General features: G+C 46.9%; 1 long non-coding RNA gene across 1 annotated transcript; it reads right to left on the reverse strand.

The window, feature by feature from the left end:
- Positions 1-387: 387 nt before the first annotated feature.
- On the reverse strand, positions 388-25,503 carry LOC118145506 (uncharacterized). Its single transcript, XR_004730663.3, has 4 exons — positions 25,307-25,503; positions 22,488-22,560; positions 18,302-21,645; positions 388-4,887 (listed from the first exon to the last, which is right to left on the reverse strand). It is a non-coding gene; the product is annotated as an uncharacterized LOC118145506 (long non-coding RNA).
- Positions 25,504-26,106: the final 603 nt, after the last annotated feature.

A 26,106-nucleotide genomic window follows, 5' to 3' on the forward strand; every position in this document is an offset into this window, starting at 1 on the left:
GTAGTTACCTTTGTAAAGCACTAGATATTTTATAAAACCCCTCTGACAAAGACCGAGAGAGATAGGAAGAGAATTTTAGGAAAATAATAGTATAGTTCAAAAGTAGAATTGATACCCTAGAAAACTTTAAATTTCTCATCATTGGAAGTGTGTAAGCAGAAGATGGTACGCTTGACAGTGATAGGGTTTAAGATTTAAAAGACAGTCTGAATTGGTTGACTTTATGTATTCCTTAAAATCCTGGGATTCTGATTCTGTGAAATAAAAAGAAAGAAGAAAGGAGAGTGACATGTACTGACATTTTTTTATTGTATGTATTGGGATCCTTGTAACACTTTATTTAATAATATCCACACAGCAGCCTCCAAAAGAACGCATTCTTTTTTTTTTTTTTTTTTTTAATTTTTTATTGGATTATAGGTTTTGGGGTACATGAGCAGAGCATGCAAGACAGTTGCGTAGGTACACACATGGCAGTGTGCTTTGCTTTTCTTCTCCCCTTCACCCACATTTGGCATTTCTCCCCAGGCTATCCCTCCCCACCTCCCCCTCCCACTGGCCCTCCCCTTTTCCCCCCCAATAGACCCCAGTGTTTAGTACTCCCCTTTCTGTGACCATGTGTTCTCATTTTTCATCACCCACCTATGAGTGAGAATATGCGGTGTTTCATTTTCTGAAGAACGCATTCTTAAGTGCATTTTCAGATGAGAGAATGGAATTTTGAAGAAGTTGCTTGCACAAAGTTGATTACACAAAGAACTCATAGCAAAGCTGGAATTTCAAATAAGCTCTTCCAGCATCAAAAGCCTATGCTCATTCCTCCGTATACCACTGCCCCTATAAGGACCTGAGAAATGGATGGCAATTTCTAAAACATCACTTGATAACCTTTCTCTTTCAAAAGATTTGTGGGCAGGGAGTTTAAAAGAAAAATAACTTTTTGCTGTTTGACTAAGGCCAGATTTCCCTCATGTACAAACATGTACATTGTTTTTGATTTATCAAATATCCATCTTGAAAATACTTGAAGTCTATTTGTGTGTCTTGGGGAGGAACACACAAGAAACAGAAGGAAGTGGGCATTGTGTAAACCCACAGGACACTGCAGCTTCCTTCAAGGATTTGTGAAAGATGTGGCCACACCCTGTTGATGTTGGCAACTCTTCAACTTGCATCCAGATGAGAAAAATCTGTTACAGTTTCCCTTCTCCACTCAAAACCCCATCAGCTTCTCCTCTGCCAGGAACAGAGTCTCCTACTATGAAGCTAAACAAATTATACCCCCTCAAGTTCCCAGCTCTGGGCATCATGCCTACATTCTTGGAGTCTCTCTCTAAAGCTAGATATTGGGGAAATGATTACTATGGCCAGTCCGGTAGTTTGTAATTAAATCTTTTTTTAGAAAAAAAAATGAAACCTAAAGATACCTCTGTTTTTTTCTCTCCTTACTGCAGACTGAAGAGTGTAAGGATAGTAACTAGAAGACTGTGGTGTTTTACAATTCCTGCCTCCCTTGCTCCCTCCTTCAGAATGGATTCTCTTTTCTTTGATACTACTCAAAACATTATTGGTAGAATCAATAGAACCCTCTTTTAATGTCATCTCCACCTCCAAGCAATTTCTGGGGGAGCTCAAATAATTTTAAACTGATTGTTCATAATTCGCCTTCAGACTCTCTCCAATTCAATCCTTCCCCCTTAACCTGCAAATGAACTTCCTTAAAGCACAGATCCAACCATGTCATTTTTAACTCAATAGCATTCATTACTTTTTTTGTTCATTGATGGCCTGACGACATCCAAATTCTTTATCCTGATCCTCAAAGCTGACACCACACAGTGATGGTTAATTAATATGGCATGGAACTCAAAGTGGAAAAAAATAAACAGAAGGCCATCGATTTGGCAAGAAGGAAAGAAGGTGTGGTCTTCCCAGCACAATTTCAACAGAATGGTAGGGGTGGATAGGGATACCCAGAAGGGAGATACAGGGAATTTGAGCAAGGCCAGGTACTGAAGGAAGTTATGCCAGTTTAGCAGTGAAAGAAGTGAAGAAAATGAAAAAGCCAGTACAGCAGCTGGCAATGTCAAATGAAGGAATCCTCAAGATTGGAAAAATTAGCAGGTTTCAAGACTCATGCATAGGCTTCAATGCTTTTCAGAAAGGGATACTCTGAGGCAGTGGTTTTCTGCCTTGGGTGCTCACTAGATCAGTTAGTCATTGGTAGGGCCAGAATTCAGCTGGAGCCTCCAGTCACAGGAAAAGACAGCTGCATGAGAACACAGCCAAGCTGTAATGGAAAGAACACAGAACCTAGAATCAGGATGAGAAGGTCTTAAAGAGGAAGGTGGTGGCACAGAGGACAAAGTTACAGAATTTTATACTTTTGCTTAAAGCAGTTCTTGTCTGTCTTTGTAAACAGCTATTTTAGCTCATTGAAAATAACGTAAGCATTCATTTATTTATTTTGCTGTATCCAGGATAAATAGGAGAAGGTGTTCTCTGAAATCTGTTCTCAGTCTTCAAATAGACTTATAAACCAACATGGTAAAACCTAAAAAATAGTTACCCAACCACATCCATCTGTAGGGCATCTGTGGCCTTCCACCCGCGGTGCCTGCTGTCTGTTCTTTGAAGAGACTCCAATTCTTTGATTGTCCTTGGAGTGACAGGAGGGGTAGACCCTCTTTGGGGAAGCCACAGTGCTGTGGTATCCCCTGCTGAGAGAGTCTACCCTGGGCTTTTCTTTGAAAAGCTTTCTGAGACCAGGAACATGGGCAAGCATGGAGTCATTGGGAATCATGCATCCAATTAACTCTCATGCATTGCGACATTGAGTTATCCCTTAAAATAGACTTGAAAATAGCTCTGAATATTATCCAGACCTGATGTGACTTGAGAAAAGTATAATCACCCTGAACTCGCTTGATCCCAAAAGTGGCATTTTGTTGGCATGGCTTGATATTCAGGAAGAAAGGCAGCTGTGGCTAGACCCAGGTGGTTCGGTTGATGAATGTTCACCAGAGAGGGCTGTCCAGCTGCTTCCCAGATGGTGGGAAAGACCTCATCTCTAGGAGGCCATGAAAAGCCAGACAAGTAGAGGACACTTCAGTCTATGTGGATGTTGATGGTTTGGGGAAGGGAAGAGGGGCAAAGAGGAGGGAGAGCTATAGGTCACGAAATATCTGTTCATTTTACTGAATCATTAATTAGAGCTGAAAATCTAAAATTAGTCTTGAAATCGTCTCTGCCAGATGAGGCAGGAAGACAGAAAAAAACAAAAACCAGATTCTCTCTGTGCAGTGCCTACATTATATCTTTGATCAAGGTCTCAGACATCACTCAAGTTGCTCACCAATGAGTTCAATCAATTCAAAAGCAGCCACACTTGGCTGGGAATGTCAAAGAACATCTTCTTACCTATTTATTGCCTCTCCTCAAGACCAAATTTCAAGCTCCATAATGCAGAAAAAAAAGTCTGTATTGACTTTATCTCACTGTGATTGTTTCATTTTTCTGTATGCCTCTCAAGTCAACATTTATTTAGCCCTTTATGTTTAATAGTGCTGTGCGAAAGATGCATCAGACGATGTTAAGGTTGATGTCTCTCTAGTGCTCTGGTTGCACATGGCCTTGATTTTCATGCCTCACCAACTTCCAATTCTATGCCACTCTGGTCACATGACATGGCAGCCCCATTCCAGCCTTCACCACAATAGATAATTGCTTAATTCTAAAATCTCAAACTCTAAAATTTCCCTTTACTAAAACTGCTTGTTCTACTTTGCAACTCCCAGCCAATCTATTCTTGGTTTTCATGACTTCTTGCTTCTCAGGCTTTCCCAAATTCCTAAACCCATCATCCCAGCCCTCAGTGATTCCTACCACCATCCCTCACCATGTTCTTATTTCCCATGATATCCATAAGCTTAGTCAGGCTGCTGGTGGGCTTAGCTCTTTAAATGAGGCCTCTCCTCCCACAAGGACATTCACTACTTTTCCAATTTTTTTCTGAGCCGCTTGTTGATTTCCTATCCTCTTCCCCATAGTCACTTCAAGATAACCTTTCTTGACACCCTCAACTGGATATGTCTCCCTTTTCTGAACTCTCATACTGGTTGTGTCCTCATGGTTCTCAGCACTTTCTGACTCAGATAATAGTTGTGTCCATTTGTGTGGTTTGTCTTCGACGTCTTTTAGGGTTGAAGTTCTTATTCATCTTTATATTTCAGTGTTTAGCACAGTGCCTGGCATCTAAAAGATGCCCGTGACTGTTTTCTGAATTGAATAGGACAACTTTTCTACAAAAGAACTTTTAAAACATAATAGCTTCATTAGGATATCAGCTGCAACTTTTGCAGGGAGTAGCTTTACAGAGAAGCATAATAAAATGCACACTGAGAATTAGTTTTCTTTTGCTGCATAATGGATTAACACACATTTGGCAGCTTAAAATAACAGACTTGTATTGTGTCATAGTTCTGTAGATCATAAGCTCAACACAGCTTTGATAGGCTCTCTGCCTATAGTCTCCCTCCTGAGCAAGGTAAGTGAGGACATTGAGGCTGTCTACCTCTTCAAGCAGAATGTCACCTCTTTCTGCATCTCGTCAAGTAGAAAGAGAGGACATTTTAACGTTCCTTTTGCAGGTGAGAAGTCATAGATTGAAGTTACTTGGAAATAACTTGCTGCTCATTTCAAGGAGGAATTTTTCTTATAGTCAAAAAATTTTTATATTTATCAAAAGATAAAAGGGACTGACTTGAGAGGCTGCGAACCCTTGAGATAAAGAGAACTTCTGGAAGCAGAGCAGAGGTGGATTTCTTCAGCCTCTTTCATACATTCATGCCAAGATACTTGTAGGGATAAGTCCAGCTGGAGTGTCAACTATTTAGGAGAAAGAATATCTTGTTAGGGCCACTGTGGAAAGCTGTTAATATTCTATCCCCTTGAGTGACCCTGGTGTTCAGGCATGTCTGGACCCTCCTCTGCTGAGCATCTGCTAGGTCACCTTCAGCAAATGCAAGCTAGCTCTGCTCCCTCACCCATCACATGTGGACTTATAGCCAGGCTGTCATGAAGACCAAGTGTTCATGGATAGAAACTTTAAGAGTCACACACATGAAAGGCAGTTTTATCATTATCTCTAGTCACTCCACCACCACCTTTGTGTTAACTTCTCTGTTACTGCAGCATCTTGGGATGGACCTCCCTCTACTGGTTGATGAAAAACGAACAAGCTTTTGCATCATGGTATCTCATTTTCGGAGACACCCAGACACATATAACACTTTGTTCAATTTTACAGACCACTTCATATTCATTGGTTAATTTGGTCTTTTTGGGTGGGTGCAGTGGCTCACACCTGAAATCCCAGCATTTTGGGAGATCGAGGCGGGTGGATCACCTGAGATCTGGAGTTGGAGACCAACCTGGTCAACATGACAAAACCCCATCTCTACTAAAAATACAAAAATTAGCCAGGTGAGGTGGCGTGCGCCTGTGGTCCCAGCTACTTGGGAGGCTGAGGCAAGATAATTGCTTAAACCCAGGAGGGAGAGGTTGCAGAGAACCAAGATCGCACCACTGCACTCCAGCCTGAAGGACGGAGCGAGACTCTGTCTCAAAAAAAAAAATTTCTTCTTCACAGCCATGTAATATATTTCTAACAATCCATGTAACTCAAATTCATACAAGTCAGGCCACATTTTGAAGGCATAAAGAGAAATGGCTATTTCAAACAAATGTGGTCAATTTCTTCATTCTACTTCTAAGGGGTTTCAACTCTTTCCTTCATCATTTGGCTCAGTTCTGTTCCAAGAACATGGAGTTACCCAATATATGTCTACCCAATATAAGATGCCTGGGCCTTAGGAACAGGTGCTCAACTGAAACAAGATGAAAACTGAGTAGTCATTCATGTTTTTTAAACAAGTGCTCAGAAACCTCATGAACGAATCACAAAGAGCAGACATAAATTACTATTTGTTTAGTAGCCACATAAAGCAGTCTCATCCTACTAGTCATCAGAGAAATATAAGTTAACATGATCGAAGCTGAGACAATTCACTGTAGAATTATCAGAGTTGGTCAGGCGTGGTGTAATCCCAGCACTTTGGGAGGCTGAGGCAGGTGGATCACGAGGTCAGGAGTTCGAGACCTACCTGGCCAACATAGTGAAACCTCATCTCTACTAAAAATAAAAAAAAAAAAATTAGCCAGGCATGGTGGCAGGTGCCTGTAATCCCAGCTACTCAGGAGGTTGAGGTGGAAGAATTGCTTGAACCCAGAAGGTGGAGGTTGCAGTGAGCCGCGATCTCACCATTGCACTCCAGCTCAGGCAACAGGGTGAGACTCCATCTCTAAAAAATAATAAAAGAATTGCCAGAGTTTTTTGTGTTGCCATTAACTGTCTTTTCAATGACTGTAAACCAGATGCTTCGAGGCACACCCATGTGCATGTTCATTCACACAGCCTCAGTGAGCAGTTCGGTACTGGGTACAAAGAGCCCAAAAATGTTCAGAGCTTTGCCTCAGGTTTTCTAATTCCTGGAATTATTTCAAGGAAATAATTCTGAATAAGTAAAAGCATTCCACTCCAAGACATTAAAAATGATAATAGCAAAAAGTTCAAAACAGACTATACAACAGAGGAAATGTTAAATTGGAATTGTTATAGGATAGATTATTATGGGGGCATGAACTATTTTAAAAGAATTTTCATATGCAGGGCATAGTGGCACACATCTGTAGTCCCAGCTACTTGGGAGACTGAGATGGGCAGATCCCTTGAGCTCAGGAGTTCAAATCCTGCCTGGGCAACATAACGACACCCTCATTTCTTTAATAGCAACCAACAGAATGGGAAAAAATTTTTGCAATCTACCCATCTGATAAAGGGCTACTATCCAGAATCTACAAAGAACTAAAACAGATACACAAGAAAAAACAAACCACCCCATTCAAAAGTGGGTGAAGGATATTAACAGACACTTTTCAAAAGAAGACATATATGAGGCCAACAAACATATGAAAAAATGCTCATCACCACTGGTCATTAGAGAAATGCAAATAAAACCACATTGAGATACCACCTCATGCCAGTTAGAAAGGCGGTCATTATAAAATCTGGAGACACAGATGCTGGAGAGAATAGGAAAAATAGGAACACTCTTACACAGTTGGTGGGAGTGTAAATTAGTTCAACCATTGTGGAAGACAGTGTGGCGATTTCTCAAGGATCTAGAAATAGAAATTCCGTTTGACCCAGCAATCCTGTTACTGGGTATATACCCAAAGAACTATAAATCGTTCTACTATAAAGACACATACACACATACATTCATTGCAGCCCTGTGTACAATAGCAAAGACCTGGAACCAACCCAAATGCCCATCAATGATAGACTGGACAAAGAAAATGTGGTACATATACACTATGGAATACTATGCAGCCATAAAAAACGATGAGTTCATGTCCTTTATAGGGACTTGGATGAATCTGGAAACCATCATTCTCAGCAAACTGACACAAGAACAGAAAGCCAAACACCACATGTTCTCACTCATAGGTGGGTGTTGAACAATGAGAACACGTGGACTGAGGGAGAGGAGCATCACACACTGGGGGCAGTTGGCGGGGGTAGGGGAGAGACAGCAGAGGGTGGGAAGGGATAACATGGGGAGAAATGCCAGATATAGTACGCACCTAAAGTAAAATAAATAAATAAATAAATAAATAAATGGGAGGGGGGCTTTAGTGAAACAGGAGAATATGCCTATGATAATGAAAAAAGAATACCAAACAAAAAATGCACGGAGAGGTTGTTTAAATGAAATGCACAGGGAAATAAATGTAAAGAAAATGTGCCAAATGTTACCAGTGGGCCCCACCTCTGGGCATTGGAACTGCAGGTGGTTTTTTACTTTGCTGCTGCTTGTGGTTTGGGTACTTCATTACATTTGTTTAATGAGCATGTACTACAATCAGAAAAAGAAAAAAACATCAGCAAGATTTTACAGAAGCCTGCTGGGCGCGGTAGCTCAAGCCTGTAATCCCAGCACTTTGGGAGGCCAAGGCGGGTGGATCACGAGGTCAAGAGCTTGAGACCATCCTGGTAAACATGGTGAAACCCCGTCTCTACTAAAAATACAAAAAATTAGCTGGGCATGATGGTGCGTGCCTGTAATCCCAGCTACCCAGGAGGCTGAGGCAGGAGAATTGCCTGAACCCAGGAGGCGGAGGTTGTGGTGAGCTGAGATCGCGCCATTGCACTTCAGCCTGGGTAATAAGAGTGAAACTCCGTCTCAAAAAAAAAAAAAAGATTTTACAGAAGCCATAAGACTGCCAGGAATTGCTGCTGTTTATGCTTGGAGGAGCGGCCCCAGTGTCAATGAGGGTGGGGACTGCCCTCCCCATTGGCCCTTTCACTATGAGAGATCAAGTCATGGCTACCATCAGAGCCAGGTTTCTAGTTGTTTTGGGAAAAGTGTAGCTGAACATACAGGTCATTGTTGTGGTAATAACAGATTCCACTTCTGAGTGCCACTTGCATGCCTGGCTCTGCATGGGTAGTGTGGGGTGGGCTGCTGCCTGAGGCAGGAAGGAGCTGCTCAGGGCATGTGGAGCCATCTCTCACCATGGCTGTCTTTTTCAGGGCAGGATGACTCCAGCAGAGACATGCTCACTGGTGAACTCAAGAAGACGCTCATAGAGGTTCTCCAGCCTTTGATTGCAGAGCACCAGGCCCAGCACAAGGAGGTCACGGACGAGGGAATGAAAGAGTTCACTAATGAATAAGTTCAGTCGCCTCATTTTATTTATGCTTATAAAGAGATGTGATTTATCAATAATCCCATCCCAGTCAAATCCACTACCTGTAGGCTTCTGTAACATGATAATTACTGGGTTTGGTTGCTGTAAACCTGTGTATGTTTATTCATTCAAAATCAATACTGTTTATTCCTGTGAGTTTCATTATTTCTGACTCTTGTGGGCAAAACATTGTGGGTGATTGGTGATATCACTGCATGGTCAGATAGAGAAGTCCAGCTATGAATCTCTCGCAAAAAAACAGCTCCAAGGCATATGGAGCCTTTGGCTGGAAGTTCATGGGCCACCTTGTTCTGGTCCATGGAAGACTCCTAGGGTTCCCAATATACTCTTAAAACCCACTCTATTTTAAAATATATATTCTACATATGGGTATATGGACATCAAATGTCATTATTTTAACCTAAAAAGTGCTTTGAAATGTTGATGTGGGGAAATTAATTGAGCACAAGATGTATTTCACCCCATGACTCACCAAAACATTGACAGGTAAAAGCTTTGCTATACATTTGACTAAGAAATCACCCAGCTTTAAAGCTGCTTTTTTTTATTGCATTTTAGGTTTTGGGGTACATGAGCAGAGCATGCAAGACAGTTGCGTAGGTACACACATGGCAGTGTGTTTTGATTTCTTCCTCCACTTCACCCACATTTGGCATTTCTCTCCAGGCTATCCCTCCCCACCTCCCCCTCCCACTGGCCCTCCCCTTTCCCCCCAATAGTCGCCAGTGTTTAGTACTCCCCTCCCTGTGTCCATGTGTTCTCATTTTTCATCACCCACCTATGAGTGAGAATATGCGGTGTTTCATTTTCTGTTCTTGTGTCAGTTTGCTGAGGATGATGTTCTCCAGATTCATCCATGTCCCTACAAATGACACAAACTCATCATTTCTGATTGCTGCATAATATTCCATGGTGTATATGTGCCACATTTTTCCAATCCAGTCTATTATCAATGGGCATTTGGGTTGATTCCAGGTCTTTGCTATTGTAAACAGTGCTGCAATGAACATTCGTGTGCATGTATCCTTATAGTAGAACGATTTATAGTCCTTTGGATATAAACCCAGTAATGGGATGGCTGGGTCAAATGGAATTTCTATTTCTAAGGCCTTGAGGAATCGCCACACTGTCTTCCACAATGGTTGAACTAATTTACACTCCCACCAACAGTGTAAAAGTGTTCCTTTTTCTCCACATCCTCTCCAGCATCTGTTGTCTCCAGATTTTTTAATGATCGCCATTCTAACTGGCGTGAGATGGTATCTCAATGTGGTTTTGATTTGCATCTCTCTGATGACCAGTGACGATGAGCATTTTTTCATATGATTGTTGGCCTCATATATGTCTTCTTTCATAAAGTGTCTGTTCATATCCTTTGCCCACTTTTGAATAAGCTTCTTTGTTTTCTTCCTGTAAATCTGTTTGAGTTCTTTGTAAATTCTGGATATCAGCCCTTTGTCAGATGGGTAAACTGCGAAAATTTTTTCCGATTCTGTTGGTTGCCGATTCACTCTAGTGACTGTTTCTTTTGCCGTGAAGAAGCTATGGAGTTTCATTAGGTCCCATTTGCCTATTTTGGCTTTTGTTGCCAATGCTATTGGTGTTTTGTTCATGAAATCCTTGCCTACTCCTATGTCCTGGACAGTTTTGCCTAGATTTCCTTCTGAGTTTTTATCGTCCCAGGTCTTGTGTTTAAGTCTTTAATGCATCTGGAGTTAATTTTAGTGGAAGGTGTCAGGAAGGGGTCCAGTTTCTGCTTTCTGCACATGGCTAGCCAGTTTTCCCAACACCATTTGTTAAACAGGGAATCCTTTCCCCATTGCTTGTTTTTGTCAGGTTTATCAAAGATTGTATAGTTGTAGATATGTTGTGTTGCCTCCGGTTCCTCTGTTTTGTTCCATTGGTCTATATCTATGTTTTGGTACCAGTACCATGCTGTTTTGATTACTGTAGCCTTGTAGTATAGTTTGAAATCTGGTAGTGTGATGCCCCCTGCTGTGTTCTTTTTGCTTAGAATTGACTTGGCTAGCGGGCTCTCTTTTGGTTCCATATGAAGTTCATGGTGGTTTTTTCCAGTTCTGTGAAGAAAGTCAATGGTAGCTTGATGGGGATAGCGTTGATTCTGTAAATTACTTTGGGCAGTCTAGCCATTTTCACGATATTAATTCTTCCTAACCATGAACATGGAATGTTTCTCCATCTGTTTGTGTCCTCTCTGATTTCGTTGAGCACTGGTTTGTAGTTCTCCTTGAAGAGGTCCCTTACATTCCTTGTGAGTTGTATTCCAAGGTATTTTATTCTTTTTGTGGCAATTGTGAATGGCAGTTCGTTCTTGATTTGGCTTTCTTTAAGTCTGTTATTGGTGTAGAGGAATGCTTGTGATTTTTGCACATTGATTTTATATCCTGAGACTTTGCTGAAGTTGCTTATCAGTTTCAGGAGTTTTTGGGCTGAGGCGATGGGGTCTTCTAGGTATACTATCATGTCGTCTGCAAATAGAGACAATTTGGCTTCCACCTTTCCTATTTGAATACCCTTTATTTCTTTTTCTTGCCTGATTGCTCTGGCTAGAACTTCCAGTACTATATTGAATAGGAGTGGTGAAAGAGGGCATCCTTGTCTAGTGCCGGATTTCAAAGGGAATGCTTCCAGTTTTTGCCCATTCAGCATGATATTGGCTGTTGGTTTGTCATAAACAGCTTTTATTACTTTGAGATACGTTCCATCGATACCGAGTTTATTGAGGGTTTTTAGCATAAAGGGCTGTTGAATTTTGTCAAATGCCTTCTCTGCATCAATTGAGATAATCATGTTGTTTTTGTTTTTGGTTCTGTTTATGTGGTGAATTACGTTGATAGACTTGCGTATGTTGAACCAGCCTTGCATCCCCGGGATGAATCCTACTTGATCATGGTGAATAAGTTTTTTGATTTGCTGTTGCAATCGGCTTGCCAATATTTTATTGAAGATTTTTGCATCTATGTTCATCATGGATATTGGCCTGAATTTTTCTTTTCTTGTTGGGTCTCTGCCGGGTTGTGGTATCAGGATGATGTTGGTCTCATAAAATGATTTGGGAAGGATTCCCTCTTTTTGGATTATTTGGAATAGTTTCAGAAGGAATGGTACCAGCTCCTCTTTGTGTGTCTGGTAGAATTCGACTGTGAACCCATCTGGACCTGGGCTTTTTTTGTGTGGTAGGCTCTTAATTGCTGCCTCGACTTCTGACCTTGTTATTAGTCTATTCATAGTTTCAGCTTCCTCCTGGTTTAGGCTTGGGAGGACACAGGAGTCCAGGAATTTATCCATTTCTTCCAGGTTTACTAGTTTATGTGCATAGAGTCGTTTGTAATATTCTCTGATGATGGTTTGAATTTCTGTGGAATCTGTGGTGATTTCTCCTTTATCATTTTTTATTGCATCTATTTGGTTGTTCTCTCTTTTCTTTTTAGTCAATCTGGCTAGTGGTCTATTTTGTTGATCTTTTCAAAAAACCAGCTCTTGGATTTATTGATTTTTTGACGGGTTTTTCGTGTCTCAATCTCCTTCAGTTCAGCTCTGATCTTAGTTATTTCTTGTCTTCTGCTGGGTTTTGAGTTTTTTTGATCTTGCTCCTCTAGCTCTTTCAATTTTGACGATAGGGTGTCAATTTTGGATCTCTCCATTATCCTCATATGGGCACTTACTGCTATATATTTTCCTCTAGAGACTGCTTTAAATGTGTCCCAGAGATTCTGGCATGTTGTGTCTTCGCTCTCATTGGTTTCAAAGAACTTCTGTATTTCTGTCTTCATTTCATTGTTTACCCAGTCAACATTCAAGAGCCAGTTGTTCAGTTTCCATGATGCTGTGCGGTTCTGGGTTGGTTTCTGAATTTTGAATTCTAACTTGATTGCACTATGGTCTGAGAGGCTGTTTGTTATGATTTCAGTTGTTTTGCATTTGCTGAGCAGTGCTTTACTTCCAATTATGTGGTCAATTTTAGAGTAGGTGTGATGTGGTGCTGAGAAGAATGTATATCCTGTGGATTTGGGGTGGAGAGTTCTGTAAATGTCTATCAGGTTTGCTTGCTCCAGGTCTGAGTTCAAGCCCTGGATATCCTTGTTGATTTTCTGTCTGGTTGATCTGTCTAATATTGACAGTGGAGTGTTAAAGTCTCCCACTATTATTGCGTGGGAGTCTAAGTCTCTTTGTAAGTCATTAAGAACTTGCCTTATGTATCTGGGTGCTCCTGCATTGGGTCCATATATGTTTAGGATCGTTAGCTCTTCTTGTTGTATCGATCCTTTTAGCATTATGTAATGGCCTTCTTGGTCTCTTTTGATCTTTGTTGCTTTAAAGTCTATTTTATCAGAGATGAGAATTGCAACTCCTGCTTTTTTTTGCTCTCCATTTTCTTGGTAAATCTTCCTCCATCCCTTTATTTTGAGCCTTTGTGTATCCTTGCATGTGAGATGGGTTTCCTGGATACAGCACACTGATGGGTTTAGGCTTTTTATCCAATTTGCCAGTCTGTGTCTTTTGATTGGTGCATTTAGTCCATTTACATTTAGGGTTAATATTGTTATATGTGAATTTGATACCGCCATTTTGATGCTAAGTGGCTGTTTTGCCCGTTAGTTGTTGTAGATTCTTCATTATGTTGATGCTCTTTAGCATTTAGTGTGATTTTGGAATGGCTGGTACTGGTTGTTCCTTTCTATGTGTAGTGCCTCTTTTAGGAGCTCTTGTAAAGCAGGCCTGGTGGTGACAAAATCTCTGAGTACTTGCTTGTTCACAAAGGATTTTATTTTTCCTTCACTTATGAAGCTCAGTTTGGCTGGATATGAAATTATGGGTTGGAAGTTCTTTTCTTTAAGAATGTTGAATATTGGCCCCCACTCTCTTCTGGCTTGTAGTGTTTCTGGTGAGAGATCTGCTGTGAGTCTGATGGGCTTCCCTTTGTGGGTAACCCGACCTTTCTCTCTGGCTGCCCTTAGTATTTTCTCCTTCATTTCAATGTTGTTGAATCTGACCATTATGTGCCTTGGGGTTGCTCTTCTTGCGGAGTATCTTTGTGGTGTTCTCTGTATTTCCTGCATTTGAGTGTTGGCCTGTCTTGCTAGGTGGGGGAAATTTTCCTGGATCATGTCCTGAAGAGTATTTTCCAGCTTGGATTCATTCTCTTCATCCCCTTCTGGTACACCTATCAAATTTAGGTTAGGTCTTTTCACATAGTCCCACATTTCTTGGAGACTTTGTTCATTCCTTTTTGCACTTTTTTCTCTGATCTTGGTTTCTTGTTTTATTTCATTGAGTTGGTCTTCGACTTCAGATATTCTTTCTTCTGCTTGGTCAATTCGGCTATTGAAACTTGTGCATGCTTCGCGAAGTTCTCGTATTGTGTTTTTCAGCTCCTTTAATTCATTCATATTCCTCTCTCAGTTATCTATTCTTGTTATCATTTCCTCAAATCTTTTTTCATATCTTTTTTCAAGTTCCTTAGTTTCTTTGCATTGATTTAATACATGTTCTTTTAGCTCACAAAAGTTTCTCATTATCCACCTTCTGAAGTCTAATTCTGTCATTTCGTTACAGTCATTCTCCATCCAGCTTTGTTCCCTTGCTGGTGAAGAGTTTTGGTCCTTTCTAGGAGGCGAGGTGTTCTGGTTTCGGGTGTTTTCCTCCTTTTTGCACTGGTTTCTTCCCATCTTTGTGGATTTCTCCACTTGTCATCTGCGTAGCTGCTGACTTTTCGATTGGGTCTCTCTCTGCGGATTCAACGAGAGCTTCATTCCTGGGTTGTTCTCACAGCGCCATCTTGAGTCCTCCCCAAAGCTGCTTTTAATCATCAAGAGTAAACAGAGATGGGCAGTTTTTATTAAATTGAGTCTTAGGGTTGAAACTTTTCAGCTTACTTACCTCCAGATTAGGCATGTGTTCTAATCCAGAAATCATGCTCACTTCCCTTAACATACCAGTGTTTTCCCGTCAGTTGATCCTAGACCCTCCATCCTGCAGTCAATAGTGTGGCTTTTCCCCTGACTGGGTCAGGTGCTGAGGACCCACACTGTCCTGGCAAATGTTTCATTTTGACAATTGACTGCAGTGGAAGTCAGCACAGAGCAGTGCACTGGCTGTGTCCTGGGAGGGGTGGAAGAAAGTCATAGCAGCAGCCCTCGAGGCCCTCACGGATCATCTGGACAGGCTGCATTTAATCACATGCCATGTGCAGGCTTGGAAGAGCAAAGCCAAATTTCAGGGAAGCCCCTGGTTCACATGTTTGGGTCTCTCCTCTTGAGTGTTCTGCCTTCCTGTCACCCCTTGGAGTAAATAAACTTCCTTGGCTCCCGCACGTGGTACTGTGCTCTGCCTGGGAGGTATGAGGAGGGAGCAGAGGCCTCTCCCCTCACCTCTTTGTGGATGGCCTTGAGTATGTTGGGGTCAAAATTTGGGGATGAAAACACACAGTCCAGGAAACCCCACCTTGCAGATTCACAGGCTCCCAGGAATGGGCTTATGCTGGGAGAGCCATTAGCAGTGTCCTGGGGTAGACTCTGTCAACTCATTTCACATTTCCAACAACTGTTGGAGAACACAAGAGGTTGTCCTGGTTTTTCAGAGCGACCAACCATGGGGTGCTTGGTGAGGCTGTGTAGTGATGGGGAGCACAGGCTGGGACCCAGGCTGGGCCCCGTTCACATGAGGCCCAGGGCAGAGACAGAGCTACAAGGGAGCCTTGGGCTCAATCTACTGGCCTATCCTCATTTTGTAAGCAGGGAAACTGAGGCTTGGGGAGGGGAACATGACTATTCCAAGGCCACAGGGTGACTCTGACACAGCAAGCCTGTCATGACTCTTGGTGCTTCTTTCTCCATATACACACACACAAGCATCGTTTTATAAGTGAGGGAAATAAAGTTCCAGTACTGGGAAGCTGGAGGCCTGGGTTCAAGTCCTACTTGGATACCAGTGTGCAGCATGACCTCACCTAGGCCTCTTCTCCCGGCCTTGATTCCCACTGAGATGAGCCCTACTCCCTGCCATCCCAGCCCTGCCTCTGCTCACCTGGCTGGCTATGGCCAGTGGGAGCGAACCACCCACAGAAGATTGCGTAGCTCACCAGCCATGTTGCCCTGGGCAACTAATACAACTTCCTGTAGCTCCATTGTACCTGTGGGGCAGGTACAATGAGGGACGACAATTGAAGTCAATTACAGCTGATGTTGTTATGTCCACCCAGCCAGAGTGGTCTATAGTCAGGGCCTTGGCAGGGCCATGGGCCCAGGGAGGAGTGAGCCAACATAAACCAGCTTCTTTCCTCATCAGCTGTGTGACTTTGGACAGGTCACGTAACCTCCTGGGACCTCCATCTCCTCCCCTGTAAAAAGCAGTGATGCCTCCTATTTACAGTCTTAGGAGGGGTGGCCTGGGGCCAATAGTCAGGTGACTTGTCCAAGGCCACTGCTGGTCAGGGCAGAGGAGAGCCATACATCTCTCATACCTCTCCCATTTTGCCAAAGTCCCGTTGTTTCTGAGAGAAATATTCTCTGAGAGACAAGGGCACTTCTGGATTAGGATGCACAGCTGCAGTGGCTCTGCAGATGTTTGGAGATGAGGTGTGAGGCTGGGTGCCAGCACCAGTGTGGTGCCATAAGCTGCCGAAAGAGCACTTCCACTCTGGCTGGTAATGTCCACTTGTCAGACAGCTGTGGTGCCGGCCCAGCTTGGCCTCGCTGCCCTGCCGTCCCCAGCCTGGAAGGGAGACCAGCTAAGCCTGCCTGAAAGGGGACAGTGTATGAAGAGCACACAAAAGAGCACTGGGTGGGGGAGCGGGGATCCAGGGTAGAGGGTGGGTGACTGCACAGGGACAGCTGCAGAACAGCTTGCTGCTCCGGGGCAGTGCTCAGGGAGAAACAGGCCTGCCTCTGGCCCCCAGCCCTGGCCTGCAGCACTAGCAGATGTGATGTGCTCTCTCCAGGTTCATGCTGGCTGGGCTTTGCCCTAGGCCCAGGACTCTAATCATTACTGTAGGGGTTGTAGAGACAGCGAGTACAGGGGACCTTCCTGCACAACCCCTCCCCGGTAACAGCACTCGGCACACACGGAGCCAGCTAATCAGTGACACAGGCTCAGGGAAACCAAAAACCCTCACCTCCCAGAGTGCAGCCTCTGCTGGAGCTGGACCTGGAGTGCTGCCAGGAACCCTCCTTCCAAGGCCAAACAGGTGTGGTCTTGACAAAAGTGGTCCTGGGCTCAGCATTCAGTGAACAGTGGAAACCTCTTAGCTGTTGCCCTTTTCCAGCATTTGGCCAGGGCATCTCAGCCTCTGCAACTCCTCAGCTGGAAACACTCCCAGGAATCCACTGCAGGACTTCATTCATTCATTCACTCATTCATTCCACACCCTCTGAGCACATACTGTGCACCAGCCCTAGAGCTAGATGAAAGCCTTACACAGCTGGAAGGCTCTTGTGGGAGGAGGGCAGGTAGACGAGTGACCGCACATCCAACTGGGAGCAGAGCAGGAGATGCCTGGGAGCAGCCAGGTGGTCAGGCAAGGAGAGCTTCCTGGAGAAGGTGATGCCTGAGATGTGAAGCCAGCCAGGCAGAGCAAGAAGAGGGTGTTCCCGGCACAGGACACAGGACATAAGGTCAGGTTCCCACAGCATCACACATACAGGGACCAGCATGACAGGAACAGGCCCAGGAGTGGGTCCACCTCTTGTTCTGGGAGCAGTTTTGTTCAGCAGAACACAGGACAGCATTCAGTCCACAGACACCGTCAAGGTCAGTGTCCATGAGCAAATGTAGCTGAGGCAGGTGGCTCCCAGCCCTGCCAGAGGGCTGCTGTGGTGGAGACCCATTGGCTTCACGCTGGACCTGCCAGCCCTGGCCCACGATGGCCCCCATCACTGGATACCATGTGGTGCCAGGAAAGTGAGGGCTGGAGCTTCAGATGCAGTAGCACGAGTCTGCCCTCTACTCAGCCATTTCTTTTTTTTTTTTGGAGATGGAGTTTTGCTCTTGTTACCCAGGCTGGAGTGCAATGGTGTGATCTTGGCTCACCACAACCTCCGCCTCCTGGGTTCAGGCAATTCTCCTGCCTCAGCCTCCTGAGTAGCCGGGATTACAGGCACATGCCACCATGCCCAGCTAATTTTTGTATTTTTAGTAGAGATGGGGTTTCATCATGTTGACCAGGATGGTCTCGATCTCTTGACCTCGTGATCCACCCACCTCGGCCTCCCAAAGTGCTGGGATTACAGGCGTGAGCCACCGCACCTGGCCCACTCAGCCACTTCTAACTACATGACCTGGATGGATCCCTGCTGTCTCTTGGTGTTGAGGGAACTAAGGATCCCATCCTGGGAGGCAGGAGGCTGCGTTCAAGTTCCCACCCAGGTACTGCCCTGTGGCATGACCTCACCTTGGCTTCCTCATCCCACTGGGCTCCACACCCTCCCAAGTCCCAGCCCCTGCTCACCTAGCTGGCTGTGGCTAGTGAGGCTGAGCTACCTGCAGACGATGGCATAGGAGAGGAAGTAGGTAGCAAAGGAGTGGCTGTCCCAGAAAAGCAGCGCTGAGCTGCCCTTGTAGAGGCTGTGAGGCCCCTCTTCACGGGCCAACATGGCCAGGCAGTGCAGCAGCACATGACATTTGGACACTAGACATGCAGGAGGCACAGGACACATGGGGGGCACAGATGAGGGCCCCGAGGCCGAGGGCCACCACTGCCTTAGCCACCTCAGTGGGTGAGGTCAGGAACACCTGCAGAGGAGGAAGCAAGGATAAGATGGCACCTACAGCTCTGCCTGCAGTTTGGATCTGGCCTCCCACTGGCCTCGTGTTGCCCATGGTGACCTCAGGGAGCCTGGGCCCCAAGACGCTGCAGGTTTGTCATTTGCTTCCTCTCCCTGCCCATGGGTCTTGAACATGATGCCACTTAGAGTGAGGGACCTGTTGCCCTTCATGGATATCCATGGCAGCCCGTGCTGGCCAGTCAGCCACAGGTGGCCAGAGGCTCTGAGCCAGCCTTCCCAGACCCCCACTCAGCCACTTCTAACTACATGACCTGGATGGATCCCTTCACCAGTGTAGGCCTCAGTTTCCTCATCTGTAAAATGGAAATTCTATAACCTAACACCACACAGCCATTGGGAAGAGAGCAGGCTCAGCAGCTGCAAAGCTCTGCAGCCCTGCCTGGCAAGCAGTAGACTATGAATACCACCAGTGCTGCTGATGTGCTGGGGGCTTGTGTCCGGCTTATTGCAGAGTGCCCCAGTGAACACCACTAGGTGTCTTTTGTGTTTTACTGGGGCATACTTGCAGAGGGAGATTGCCGACACAAACAGGGCCCCATCAGCTCTGCTTTTATCCAAGAAACACTTGCTGTGTGTCTATTTATATCACTTCCCATTGAGTTTCTGGTCTTCTCATAATCTGGGCCAAGCCTCCTCGGTCTTCATGGCCCCCTCGAAGGCCAAGCAGGTTCTGAATGGCACCCAGCCCTTTAGGAGCCCAGAGCTCACCTGAATGGTAGCCCTGGGAAATTAATGCTTCCAACCAATGGCAAGGCAAGAAACTCACACACCATGGTGGCAAACAACACACACCATGGATAAGGCAAGGATGAATGCCTTATCCACAAGAGGTCCAAGGTCCTCCACCCTCTGAAGCCCAGAGGGTACACCCTGGCAAGAGGTAAAATAGCAAGGTGGGCACTATCACTGCTTCATGCTGACTTGGTGTGAGGGTCCCCATGCATGGACAAGCTCTGAGAATCCTTCCCATCCTGGTTCACAGTTGACAAACCCGAGGCAAGAAGGATCATGGGTCAATGCAGCCAGGAGGGGTCTGGGCTGAGACATAAAAGCAAAATTACTGGCTGGGCACGGTGGCCCATGCCTGTAATCCCAACAATTTGGGAGGCTAAGGCAGGTGGATCACCTGAGGTCAGGAGTTTGAGACCAGCCTGACCAATATGGAGACACCCATCTCTACTAAAAATACAAAATTAGTTGGGTGTGGTAACGTATGCCTGTAATACCAGCTACTCAGGAGACTGAGGCAGAAGAATCACTTGAACCCCAGAGGCAGAGGTTGCAGTGAGCCACGATCATATCATTGCACACCAGTCTGGGCAATAAGAGCAAAACTCCGTCTCAAATAAAAAGAAAAAAAGCAAAACTCTGAGTTGGATCTTCCTGAATCTATCCTTGGAGACGGTCTCAACCCCCAGTCCCCATAGCCATCTGAGAATCACTAAAGAGGCTAGTTTAAATGCCGTTTTTGGCCAGGCACAGTGGCTCATGCCTGTAATTCCGTACTTTAGGGGGAGTTTGAGACTAGCCTGACCAACATGGAGAAACCCCATCTCTACTAAAAATACAAAATTAGCCAGATGTAGTGGTGCATGCCTGTAATCCCAGCTACTCGGGAGGCTGAGGCAGGAGAATCGCTTGAACCCTAGAGGCGGAGATTGCAGTGAGCCAAGATTGTGCCATTGCACTCCAGCCTGGGTAACAAGAGTGAAACTCCATCTCAAAAATAAATAAATAAATGCAGGTTTCACTGCTCCCTGGGGCTGATTCCTTAGGTCTGAGGTGGGGCCTGGAAATCTGCCTTCCTTGCTGTTTTCTAAGGCAGTGACTCAGCCCCACAGGAACCCACTGGCCGGCTCCAACCTCAGAGGTCTACAGAGGGGGAACATGTGGCCAAGGCCACACAGCAAGGTAGGCCACAGTCTGGGTCCCCTCACCGAAGCTGGGCTCCAAGGCTGCCAACTTGCTTGGGTTGGAAGGAGGCAAAACTGGTGGGGCACGGCCTGGCTCTGCACCCCACACCCAGAGGACAGCCAGGCTGTGTTCTTTTATCTCCCTGGCTCCATCTTACTACAGTCCATTGCAGCCCTACAGGTAGGAACTGTGTTTCTGATGTTTGTAATTCCAAAAATATGTTTTAGAAAACTGGTAGTAAGAAACGAACCCCCTTATTCACCAACATGGAGAAAAGCAGGCTGTCCGCCAGCGGGCCCATGTGCAGATCCCACCATATTCACAGCCAGGCCCTGTCCAGTGGAGGGGAGAAAGAAGACCCTGCCCTGGTGAAGCTGACATTCCAGTGGGTGCTGGGTGATGAAGGCAGAGAAACACTGGGGCTGGAGTGGAGGCTTTCCCCAGGGAGGATGTCTTAGCCCATTCTGGGTGCTGTGACCAAAAAAAAAAAAAAAAAAAAAAAATTAACTGTATGGCTTATAAACAGAAATTTACTCTCACAATTCTGGAGACAAAGTCCAAGATCAAGGTGCCAGCAAATTTCCCTCACCAGTGTTTGGTGAGGGACCACTTTCTGATTCCCTGTGTCCTCACATGGCAGAAGAGGCAAGGGGGCTAAGGTCTCTTAGAAAGGCACTTGGCTGGAGGCAATGGCTCACACCTGTAATCCTAGCACTTGGGGAGGCCAAGGCTGGAGGATCACTTGAGTCTGGGAGTTCAAGACCAGCCTGAACAACATGAAAAAACCTTATCTGTACAAAAAATGCAAAAATTAACCAGGCATGGTGACATGCACCTGTGGTCTCAGCTATTCAAGGCGCTGAGATGGAAGACTGGCATGAGCCCAGGAGGTTGAGGCTGCAGTGAGCCATGATCATGCCACTGCACTCTAGTCTGGGCAACAGAGCAAGACCCCATCTCTCTCACATACATACAAAGGCACCAATCCCATTCACTTACGACCTAATCACCTTCCAAAGTTCTTACCTCCTAAGGTTATCACCTTGGGGATTAGGACTTCAACATATGGGGAGTAACAGACACCAGGGCCTACCTGAGGGTGGGAGGGTGGGAGGAAAGAGAGAAACAGGAAAAATAAATAATGGATACTAGGCTTAATACCTGGATGACAAAATAATCTATATAACAAATCCCTAAGACATGGGTTTACCTATAAAACCTGCACATGCATCCCTGAACTTAAAAGTTAAAAAAAAAAAGGGACTTTAACACATGCATCTTGGTGGGGACACACATATTCAGACCATAGCAGGTAAGCCAAGCCCCTTCTGAGTAGGTAAGCTCCAATAAGAAAGCCAGAGAAGGGTGAACGGTGGGAGATGAGGTTACGTTGGGCCTCAGACACCATGGTACTGAACTTGGTTTTATTCTACTAACACAGGAGCTTACTGACAGCTCACCCCAACTTCCCAATCTTTGCCCAGGAGTTTTGCAACCTGCTCAGGTGGCTCCCATCCCGGTCGACACCAGCACTTGTCCCTAGCACCTGTTCTGTGCACTGCCCTGCACAGCCAACTCCTGGCAAGGTCTACACAGCTGACGCCTCATCTCCCTGTGACCCCTCAATGTGCCCTCTGGTAGCCTGAGCAGCCACCTTCCCCATCCTGGGTCCAAACAGCTCCTACTGGGGCAGCAACAGCTTTTGTCACTCAACTCCACAGATTCTAGGGTAGGGACAGAGGAGATTTGCTTTTCCTTTTTTACCTGCTAGTGTTTCTGATTTTTCCACAGTGAACCTGTCTCGTGTGGGAACTACAAAAGCTGCACACAAGGTAAACTCCAACACATCCTTTTCAGTGAAAGGGCTTGACCCTTGGGTTCCCTGGGACAGTCCCCCCTGCCTTACTGTCCTGCTGTGCTGGCATTGGGCCTTACCTGCTCCTAAAAAGTTGAGGTCTTCAGAGCTGGACAGAGCCCTGCCTCCTCCGGAATGGGAAGGTCCAGGGCTCTGTGGATCATGAGAGTTTGAAAAAGCACATTCAGTGCTGTCATTTTACGCGCAGGAAATGAAATAAAACAATAGACACTGAACTCGACTGTTGACATAGTATCACAGGCTCCAAGATGCAGGCATCATGAACTCATTTACTTGGTGCCAAGTTTTTCACTCCCCCTTTCTGGTCTCTTTTCAGCCCTACCATGGAAGCCCTGCCATGGAGGTTCAGGGATTTGTGCCCATCTTGTCCCCAGCATGGGGCACAGAGCAGTATAGCACCTAAGTGGATGATTTCTAGGCAGCAGGGAAATAGGGTGTTTAGGGAGACGAAAGTTTAGTAATCCAGCAGCATACCTGAGTGATCCCATCCCTGCCTAGTGCCTGTCCTCACTGCCTCCTCGATGTCCCCCACCCAATGTCAATTGTGCAGGACCAGGGGCACTCCAAGATGAAGGGGACAGACCCTGGAACCTGCCCTCTGGGTGCTTCCAGCTGAAGGCAGACCCTGACACCCATATCCTGAGGCACCCTTGGCAGGTCGGGTCAGTCAGACCTGTCCAGAGCCCACTCCTCCAGTGTCCCTCACATACTGACTTTTGTCCCCAAATCCAACAGGCCCTTACTTGAACACTGCCCACCCCACCACCAAACCAGTTCTATCTCCATGTTCTCCCTGAAAAGTGCACAGCTAAGGGCCCACACTCATATCTCCCAGGCCTTGCATGATCCCATGACTGCCTTTGTATGGCTTCCTCAGCTCTCTCACCAAATGAGCCTCCCTGCAAAAAAGTTTCTTTTTTATCTTTTTTAGACAGGGTCTGGCTCTGTCACCTAGGCTGGAGTGCAATAGTGTAATCATAGCTCACAGCAGCCTTGACCTCCTGGGCTCAAGAGATCCTCCCACCTCAGCCTCCTGAGTAGCTGGGACTAGAGCCAAGCAGGAATTCGCTGCCACTTCCTGCTTTTGTGTGTGTGTGTGTGTGTGTGTGTGTGTGTGTGTGTGTGTGTGTGTGTGGTTTTTCTGTTTGTTTCTTTTTGTAAAGACAGTCTCGCTATGTTGCCCAGGCTGGTTTTGAACTTCTGGCCTGAAGCGATTCTCCTGCCTCTGCCTCCAAAAGTGCTGAGACTACAAGCATGAGCCACTGCATCCAGCCTCAAGGAGGTTTCTGAAGCTCAACTATGGAGTGCCTACTGACTACCAGGCTCTTGGGCCCTTTCCCAAGGACCCCAGGGACTCAGAGCTCAGTGCAACCTGTCCCAAGCATAACATTAAAGGGATGTACTTCCTCCTAAAAACAAAGCAAAAGAGGTCACACTTGTCTCCTTATCAATGTTGCCATAATTTTCTCACTATTGCCACATCCTGTCAAGGTACTTTATTTTCCTCCCAAACCTCCAAAAACAGGAATGGATGTGCAGAGATCTGTGATTTACCTCCTGAGCCCTCCAGCAGCCCAGGGACACCCTGTTCCTAAGGTAAGTGACTAGGTGTAAGTTGTCCAGTGTAATCACCACACCTGCGGGAGGCCTCCTGCCACCTGAGTAGTCCCACAGCCAGCTCCAGCCCTTCCCCTGTCTGGGTCTGGGCTTCTCCTGGGGCCCCCAGGATACTGTTTTTCTGGCCCATGAGCCATTCTCCCCACTTCCCACACCTGCCTTCCTGAGGCACCCAGCTGGGTCAGAGAGGCTGACAATAATTCAAACCCAGGCCTCCAGACCCCTCGTTGAGGGCCCACCAGCCATCACAAGCCCTGGGACGTGGAGTCAGCTGACCTGGGGTTTGGATCTCTGCCTAATGAACATTCTAGTTCTACTCTAAAAGGAAACTACACGTGAGTGTTGGCCAGCCCCTATCACCAGGCTGCACTACTGACAACACCTACCTATGTGCCCACGGAACCTTTAGACCTGACCCTCCAGGCAGCACATATGCACTAAAATTCAGATAAACAAAACTGTGACCCTAAACTGGGAACTGTGGCGCAGAGTGTGGCCTTGCCTGCAGGCCTTACGGAAAGGAGTTGCGTCTGGCCTCAGGCTGTGATCTGACTCCTGCAGTGAAGAGACAGCCTCTGGCCAGGCCCTGCTCCCAGGCTCCAGTCGGACAGTCTGCACCTCCAGAGGCGCCGGAGAAGGGCTAGGGGAAGTCACCGACTGGGACCCTCCACAGGGATGGGGGTGGGGGGGGACTGCCACTGCGTATGTCAGGGATTCCTGGGGCGCGAGTCAGAATCGGCTCTCACTCATCCCTGTAGCCCTGTAGCCCATGAACACCCTGGTGACACAGAGTCAGCACCCTCCAACTCCAGCTTTGCACACTCTCTCCCCTCCACTGGCCACTGAGTGTGGCCCCTACCCGACCCCTCCAGTCTCGCCCCCACTGGCCACCGCTGACAGATGCACCGCGATCAGGCCTGGCTCCACTCCGCAGCTATCGGCCCTGTCGAGGAACCTCCTGCACTGCACAACCTTCTGTGGCTCCCATGACCTGCAGTCCAAAGGAAGGTGCTGTTGCTTCAAGGCCTGGCGGCGCCCTTTGCCCCAGGGACCCTTTCCATTTTAAAGCTGCCTCCTCTCTGCTCAAATCCATCCTCAGATCTCACCGGCCTGGGCACTTGCGACCCTCAGAACCCCAGGGGTTTGGCCAGGAGGCCAGAAGCCCAGAAGGCCATGGTCACCGCGGGCGCACAGGTGGGACTGGCGGAGGCTCCCCGAGGGGTTATTCACTGCCTGCGGAGTTTCACAACTAGTGGTGTACCTGCGGATCCCGGAGGGTCTCAGCGCTTCACGTCCGTTATCGCGGCAGGGTCCCCACTGCACAGGCGAGGACACCGAGGTTCCGCGACGGAGTTGGAATCCCAGGTCCTAGGTTCCCAGCCCGGTTCACGGCCAGCGCCGCCCCCTGCACTTCGGGAGGCTACCGGCCAGACCCCGCGGCCCCGCGCGTCGCCAGCCACCCGCGGGCGCACCAGCGTGCTCTTTTGTCTGTAGCACCCGCGCGCGCCCCGCCCACCCGCGCACACCCGGCCAATGAGACGCGGCGGCGGCGCTCAGGTCTCGCGGCGTTGTCCGCGCCGCGCTCACCCATTGGCTTCGCTCTGCGCTCCCGCCGGGGCCAAATCAGTCAGCCCGAGGGACTGGGCGCGCAGCCTGAGGTGGGGGACCGCGGCCGGAGCTGATGGAGTGAGTCTGCCCCGGTGGGCGAGGGACCAGTGCGGTTCCGGGAGCCTCACGCCCAGCAGCTGTCCCCGACCTTGCCTGCTCAGGTTGAGCCACGCACAGCAAGTCCCGGGACCCCGACGGCGCCCAGCCTGGCAATAAAGCCTCAGTAGGAGGAGAACGAGGAGGAAGGGTGGCCTCCCCGGGGACCGGGCAATGGGGCTCGACTTCCTGAATGGATACGCTGGGGTTAAAGAGGCGGTGGGATGGGCCGCGGCGCCCAGATTTCCCGGGCTGGAGCCAGGCGTTCGGGGTGGGAGGCCGGCTCACCTGCAAGCTCTTGCCCCGCGGATTCCTGCTGGCTGGGATCGCCGCGTCTGTAAATGGGGACGACAATGC

This window comes from Callithrix jacchus, chromosome 10 (genome assembly GCF_049354715.1).
Source record: "Callithrix jacchus isolate 240 chromosome 10, calJac240_pri, whole genome shotgun sequence".
Lineage (NCBI taxonomy): Eukaryota > Metazoa > Chordata > Mammalia > Primates > Cebidae > Callithrix > Callithrix jacchus.